The sequence below is a fragment of the Chelonoidis abingdonii genome, chromosome 2, assembly GCF_003597395.2.
Source record: "Chelonoidis abingdonii isolate Lonesome George chromosome 2, CheloAbing_2.0, whole genome shotgun sequence".
Taxonomy (NCBI): domain Eukaryota; kingdom Metazoa; phylum Chordata; order Testudines; family Testudinidae; genus Chelonoidis; species Chelonoidis abingdonii.
The window spans coordinates 3098919-3106720 of NC_133770.1; positions in this window are offsets into that span (position 1 = coordinate 3098919).

Consider the following 7802-nt stretch of genomic DNA (forward strand, 5'->3'; position numbering starts at 1 on the left):
AAGAAAAAGCGGGCATAGCTTCCTTCAGGAGGGACTGTTCCCGGTGCAAGGATCTGTGCTAGAAACAGAGTGAGGAGGTGACTGAACAGAAAATGCACGATAAAGAGAAAAGATGAGGGCAGTAAAGAGGCCAAATGAATCAATGCAGACGAAGGGCAATGGTGAAGAGAAAGGCTTTTACGAGTGTGTCACGGAAAAACGCACAAGGGGGAATCATCAGAAAAGGAACCCAAAATGGCCTTGGTATCCACTCCTTTTGGAAATCTTTCTTCAAGAAGAAAAATAAAGACATCTGAACAACCTGTAAGGACGGGAAACCCAGTAAAAATAACCATTGATCTAGAACTGGTGAGAACACACTTGGAAAATACACACCTATCCAGATCAGCCTGTATGGGTGGGATGGCACCCTAGGGTACTACGGGAATTAGCTAGCCAATTTACTGGCCATTGCTTGTGAAGAGTAGTGAGCAGATGGACAGGTAACAAGATGGCAGAAAAGCCAGTTTGGTGCCGATTTTCAAAATGTGCAGAAACGACACATCCATGCATAGGCCGGAATCCTTGACATAACTCAGGCCTCAGCCTATAGCAGCAAATGCTGCTTATGTGTTTCACACACAGATGTAGGCAGGGTAACTGCAATGGCTACCTAGCAAGGCCTAACCACAAACCTTCACACAGTTGTGAAGTGACTGGCCGTGAGCGCGCCCTGTTTCTCTTGCCCCTGACAAGCAGCCAATTATCTGTTTTTTTGAAACCTCACCTAGGGAGATCACTGTGACATCTGGAGAGAGAAAACAGCAGCAGCTGTCATAACACCTTGAATGAGTCACCCACACGACCTCCGCAGCTTGAGAAGCTGGTCATCCCTGCAAGTGTGAAGCAGAGCTGGAGAACCCACCGTCATGCCAGAGTGTTATTACACAGACTTTCAATGCTTTTAAATCAGCCCCTTGCTTTTCTGGGGGGCGGCAGGGATTCTGAAAGCAGATCAAACACACTAACGGAAGCCCCAAAACAGAACCCACACATGTCTCAGCAAAAGAAAGAAAAGAGCTCTTTACCCAAAGAAAGCAGCATTTCATAGTTCTCCGTCATCACCTCCCGGTACAGCTCCTTCTGCCACTCCGCAAACATGTCCCACTCCTCCCGGGAGAAATAGACAGCGACATCATCAAATACCACTGGCATCTGCAATCACAAGCATTCCACACTCAGCACTGCCTGAAGCCCCGAGTCCCAGCAAAAGGGCTTTCTAAGGGGGAAATTCACTCCATGCAGAAGGCTAGCACAGGACCCAAGCCTCATGTCAGCCCTAGCTCTGTGAAAAATTCACAGAAATAACCCACAGAAAATCTCTCTCAGGGGGGTATCCATCCCCGTGTAACTCAGCCAGACTGGGTGATCACAGTGGTCCCTTCTGGACTTGGAGTCTATGGAAAAAAACATGCAACATCAGCACCAAATGCAGCCTGGAGCATGGGAGTGTCTGGGCCAGATTCAGTGGTGATGTAAGTGGTAGCATGAGAGGCTAACAGAATGTGTGTCCTGATCTAGTCTGGGCTAGCTCCCAGTCTGGCGTGCAGGATGAGAGTAACGCACCTGCCAAACCGGCCGAAGAGGAATTATTCTTGTTCAGCCTTTGTCCGTAGCTATCCGTGTGCGTGGCAGCACCCACCCCTATGGAAACCCGGGGCTGGGGCACAGCAGCTGCAGTAAATTCAAGCAGCCTGATTCTGTGCTTTACCGGCTCCTATATCACTTTTGTACAGGTGTAAATACTGAGAAACTGCACTGAAGCCAATGACGTTACACAGGTGTAACTTATATCACAGCCTGGCCAATGAGCAGTTCCTCGTCCCATCGAAATCAGTGGCAAAATCGCCAAGTGGTTGCAGGAATTGGCTGGAAGTCCCCAGAGAATTCACCAGAGCCAGGGTGCAAAAGGAAAACGTCACTAACGTACGCAGGGAGGGAGCATGCTGAATAGATGCTCTGCACCACTACCGCCCAGGGTCCCTGCAGTCAGCCCGAAACAATGGGTGAAATCCAGAATCTGTTGAAGACAAGGGAGGTTTTGCACGGACTTCAGTGGGGCCAGGCTTTCACAAGGCAGTTCTAAGACAGGCGTGAGCTATCCCCACTCACGGCAGTGTGTTCATCAGGAAGCTGGTCTGGGGACTATTTAAATATCCACATTGTTCACTCACTGAAACCTGAGCAACAGTCCAGCCTTATTAGGTAACTGCCTGGTTTATGCTGCTAACCCAGACAGAGAAACATGGACTTGTGCTTGTCTCTGCTTTTATAATGAAGCATAACACAGACCTGTTCACATGAGATTGTATTTGGGTCTTGTCTGCCCTGGGTCTCCTGGAATGCTCTGCGGATGACTGGAGAGCTGGGGGGCTACTTACTGAAAGCGCTAAAGAACGTGCCCATCGCATGCTCTGGGCACAGGAACAAACGCAACAAAAACAGCATCACAATTTACACGTAGGACCCAATGGCCCAATAACAAAGACCCTGCTAAGCCCCAAAACCTCTCACAGCCCCCTCATCCACCAGGCAACATTCCCTCCTCCCTGGAGACCTGGCACATGGCCCTGGCGCTGAGGGCATGGGGCAGCCCACCCATCCCAGAGCCATTATCCCAAGCTGCATTGTCTGCTCGTAACCCTGGCTGTTGAGTGCACGGAGCACCACACACCGCAGAGCCATGTTCCCAGGCCATACTGTCTGCACATGGCCCTGGCTACCTGTATATGGTCATGCACAATATTTTATCCCTTTTTATGTCTTAGGTGTGATTTTATGGGCTAAAAGTGTTTTTCACGCCCTGCCTCCTTCCTTCTGACTCACTCAAGTGCCCACAGAGGTGTCTGTGATGGCTAAGCTATCCCCTGCGGAGGATGTGCACACTGACACCGCTCAGGTGCTGCAGCCAGTGGGTCTCTCTCGACCGACTGCTGCTGCTTGTTCCTTATAATGTTTATTGACAGGCCCAGCAGAGCCACTCTCATCAGTGCCTGGGGAGGGAAGGAATCAATATGTCTGTGTGAGGGGTGGCATGTCCCTGCCAGGCTGGAGGCGTGTGAGACAGTTCCCAGCCGGTGGGCACGGGTCACTTGCTGGAGGATTCTCTGCAGCTTGAGGTCTTCAAACCACATTGAGGACTCAGTAACATCAGACATAGGTTAGGGGTTTGTTCCAGGAATGGGTGGGTGAGATTCTGTGGCCTGCGTTGTGCAGGAGATCAGGACTAGATGAGCATAATGGTCCCTTCTGACCTTAAAGCTATGACTAGAGGGGCAGAAAATGTACTGATCCCAAAACCAGAAGGGACCAGCCTGATCATCTAGATCAGGGTTCTCAAGTGGGGGTTGGGACCCTCGGGGGTTGCGAGGTTATTACATGGGGAGTCGTGAGCTGTCAGCCTCCACCCCAAACCCCGCTGCATTCCAGCATTGACAATGTGTTAAATATATACAGAAGTGTTTTTATTCATAAGGGCGGTTGCACTCAGAGGCTTGCTGTGTGAAAGGGGTCACCAGTACAGAAGTTTGAGAACCACTGATCTAGTCCGACTTCCTAACAGGCTGGAGAGCTGCCCCAAATCATCCCTGGAGCAGATCCTAGACCCCCACACCCTCTTGGCCCGAGAGAGTGGCAGCAAGTGGCCTCCGACTGCCGCACAAGAGACCCGGATCCCTGCGCCCCTGAAGCCGGGGGGAGCCAGAGCCGGGCCGGGCACCCCCGAGGGATCCGAGCCCAGGCAGCGCGTTGATCTGTGTCCTCTCCAAGGTGGCCCCGCTCCGGGCGCGCCCTGCCTGGCCCTGCACTGCTGGCTGGGGCGGTGGGCGCGCACGGGGCCGCAGCAGGGTCCGAGCCCCCGGACTCCCCCAGCCCAGGGCTGCGCGCTCCGCCCCGGCGCGGGGAGCTGCTGGGAGCGTTAGTCCCCCGGGCAGGGGGCAGGGCCGTTCCCAGTGATGCTTTGCTCCCGCGCAGGGAGGGAGGCGATGACAAGCGGCTGCTCTGCCCACGGAGCTTCCCCCCTTCCTGCGTGGGGGCGCCCACGCCCTTGTGCCGCCCGGCTGCGCCCCGCCCCGGGAGAGGCCGAGACCGCGCCGCGCGAGCGGGAGAGCGGCTGCAGCCCCGGCCGGGCTCCGGGAGAAGCGGGGGGCGAGATGTCTGCAGGGTCGCCGCTGCCCAGGTGAGGAGCGAGGTGGGGTAGGGGATCTCGGCTGGGCTGGGCTGGCTGGGCTGGCAGGATCAGGCACCCGTCGGCTCCTGGGGCTCGTGGGTCGAACTTGGGGCGCTGATCCGTGGGTAATTGTCCGGTGAGCTGCCTTGTTCCCGATCGGGCTGGGCACCCAGATCCCGAGTGGGGGACGGGGGGGTTGAAGGGCAGGAAACCCGGACGCTTCCCGGTGCAATGGGTGGGTCAAAAAGAGGAGATTGCGGCGTCCCAGTGTCGGGAACGGTGCTGGGTGGCACCAGGACACCTTACAGGGGTTTCCAAGAACAGACCCTGCAGATTTTCTTCCCCCTCGGCTGGGTTTCAGAACATGCCCAGCCGGTGACACCAATCAGTCACTTAGCACCTGCCATTGGTGGGCTCTCACTGAAAACCCCCTGGGACGGGTATGGGGCTGCCTGACACTGCCCAGAGTTGCTTCTCCTTGGGCTGCCCTCGCTGAGCCATGTGCATGCTGGAAAGTGCTGGTGAAATACACCAGGGTCACTCCATGTTGGGACACAGTATCCCGGAGCTTGTCTGGCGCTGAAATGTTGCTATTTTCACCAGCCTGCAATCAGCAGGCACAGATTGTGCAGGGAATCTGTCTGTTAGGCACATGGCTGGTTAGCCTGACTTGTCACCGGGCAGAATGCCTGGGCCTTCTCCACGCGAAAGCCCCTCTCACGGTGCAGCCTGCGCCACGAGTGCCTTGCCTGCCGTGAAGAACCCCCAGTGCATCCCCAAAGTTCTTGCTTTTCCATGAGCCCTCAACCGGCCAGCCACTTTGTTCTGTTCGGGCAGGAGTGTGTGAATCTCTGTGTGGAGCCAACCCCGCTGTGCCATGGGCTCATTAGGGATGGCTCTCTAGTGCGTAGGGCTGCTGTTCAAAAGATCTGAGTTCTGTTCTGCTCTATTCACTGACTGCTGCGCATCATTGACCTTGGGCAAATCTCTTCATCCCTGTTTCTCCTCCACCCTTCGACTGTCTTGTCTGTTTAGATCAGGGTCGGCAACCTTTCAGAAGTAGGGGCTGAGTCTTTAGTTTATTCACTCTGATTTAAGGTTTCGTGTGCCAGTCTACATTTTAACGTTTTTAGAAGGTCTTTCTATATGTCTATAATATAGAACTAAACTTATTGTTGTATGTTAAAGTAAATAAGGTTTTTAAAATGTTTAAGAAGCTTCATTTAAAATTCAGTTAAAATGCAGAGCCCCCGGATCGGTGGCCAGGACCTGGGCATGTGAGTGCACTGAAAATCAGCTCGTGTGCCGCCTTCGACACCCGTGCTGGTAGGTTGCCTACCCCTGGTTTAGATCGTAAGATCTTCTGGGCAGGATGTGGCCTGGCTTTCACTATGTGTTTGTTTTGTGATCTCAGTCTGTTGCCTCTAGGGACCACTGTAATTCAAATAAATATTATATAATTCCTCACTGTCATTGCCTGTAAGGTTTGAAGTTGAGACCTTTTGACACCCAAAGCAGTTTTGCCTCTTGAACTAAAGGCGCAGTGAGCTTCAATAGTTGGTAGCAATAGTAAGCTGGTTACCCACATATGTCTAGCCACTAGAGGGAGAAATGAAACACGCTTTATACCACGTTACACAATATTAATTTCCTGGGGACTACTTTGTCTTAGTTCTCTTTCAAGCCTTTTATTGCTGAAATGACTTAATACAACACACGCTAAAAACAGCAGGTCAGGAGCCAAATGACATGGACCATTTTTTTTTTTTTAAATGGGGTTTGGGAAATGATCCTATTCAGGGGCAACAGAAAATGCAACTGCAAACAAAGCTGTGTGTTCAGAGGCTTTTTAGACTGGAGGAGGAGATCAGTCACGGAGGAGTCTCGGGGGGGGACAGGGCACACGTGCAGCACCGAGGAAATGCACAGCCCACATTCCGTCCCCGCCCATTGAGGTGCAGCGAGGACGGAGTGCTAGATTGCAGGAGGTGTCGGTCAGGGCACGAAACCAGCAGGAAGAGGCCCTGGAGCAGATCTCACCAGAGCAGATATTACAGGAGGAGCCCATATTTATTCCATGAGCAGGCTGGTCGGGTCTCTTGAAGTGAACGGACAAGTTTCATCACAGAGTGGTGGTCGTTGTAATTTGACGTGTGCGTCTGTGTGACGGCGTGAGGAGGTGTCCAGCCTGTCGAGTCCGTGTGGTAAGCTTTCTACTGCCATTGTGATGGATCCCTGTTTGGGGTGAGTTTCAATGAATGGACGAGCCGGGCAGGGTCGGAAGTGTCCTTTCAGCCACACGCCGCTAGCCGAGAGAGGCGCGGGGAGCTGGTTCTGGGTTGTACTGGGAGAAGCTGTGCTGCCTGTGCTTTCTGATTGGATGGTCCGGCAGAGGCTTTTCTGATGTACAGCGCTGCGCCAATTGGTGCAGGTGCGCCTCATGGGCATCTCTCCTCGCTTACAAGCGTTCTCGCGGGCATGGGTGCTGAGCTTGGTCGCTAGACTGCTGGGACTCAGGGTGGGAAAAGGAGTTGCGGTCTGAGTCACTCGACGATACCTGTTGCTACTTCTGAGGGGCCTGCGCTTTCTCCGATCGTATTTATGTGTCTGTGGACGCCTCTCTGATATCTGGCGCGTGCTGCTTCTGCTCTCTTAGTGATACAGGAGGTTCAAGCTCGCGAGGAGAGTGACTCGCGTATGAGGTGATTGTGGGGATTGCAGTGCTCGTGTGCGCTAGCGAGGATAATGACATTTGTCCTTTTAAAGGGTTGAAAAGGGTAAGAGGATTGGGTTCATCGATGGAAGGGGGTGGGAATTCCTCCAATTGTGCAAAAGGTGGTGCGCTCCAGTGTGGGCACACGAAGCTTGGCTAGTGGGACGTGGGGTATAATGGGCTTCATGCGTGGCAGTATCTATTGCGGTTTGTATGTCTGCCAGACGGAGCTTTATATTACATCCCTAAGCCAGTTTATGTCTCGGGTCACTGGGATTGCACCGTATTTGTGAGGTAGGAGATGAATGTCGGAGAAGGAGGGCGTGGATGGACTAGATGATCTTCCGGGTTTTCCGTCTATGATTTGTGAACAATGATTGATCTCTGACAGGTTGTTTTCGGTTCTGATCAGGTTCAGCAGTTATGGGAGCTTTATGTGTTCCTGCACACCTTCTGATAAAATCAGGTATTATTCAGGCTGATTATAGAATTGTTCCAGGCCGCCCTGCTTACAACAGTTTAAAGAATATAGGCTTATGGTGCAGTGAAACACAGGAGCTGTGGATGTGCGATTTTATGATACCAAATGTGTTTAGGTTTGGTGGAGTATTCCATGTCAATCGCTGGTGTGCTGAGTGCTCTCTCCTTTTCGCCCTCCTGCCTTTGGCATGTTGTCGTATTGAGGGGTCTGCGCTCTCGCGGGGGAAACCATGTCCTGATTGGCTAAGCAAAGGCACTCACACAAGTGGGCGCTGAGGCTCGGCATGCAATGACCAAGCGTGTGGAAAAAATCAGGCGCGTCCCTGACACAGTGCTTCGGTTGTTCTTGGCGGTCCAGGCACGCGTCGGAACGAGGAGCTGGCATTCCAGCGCGTTGCGCCT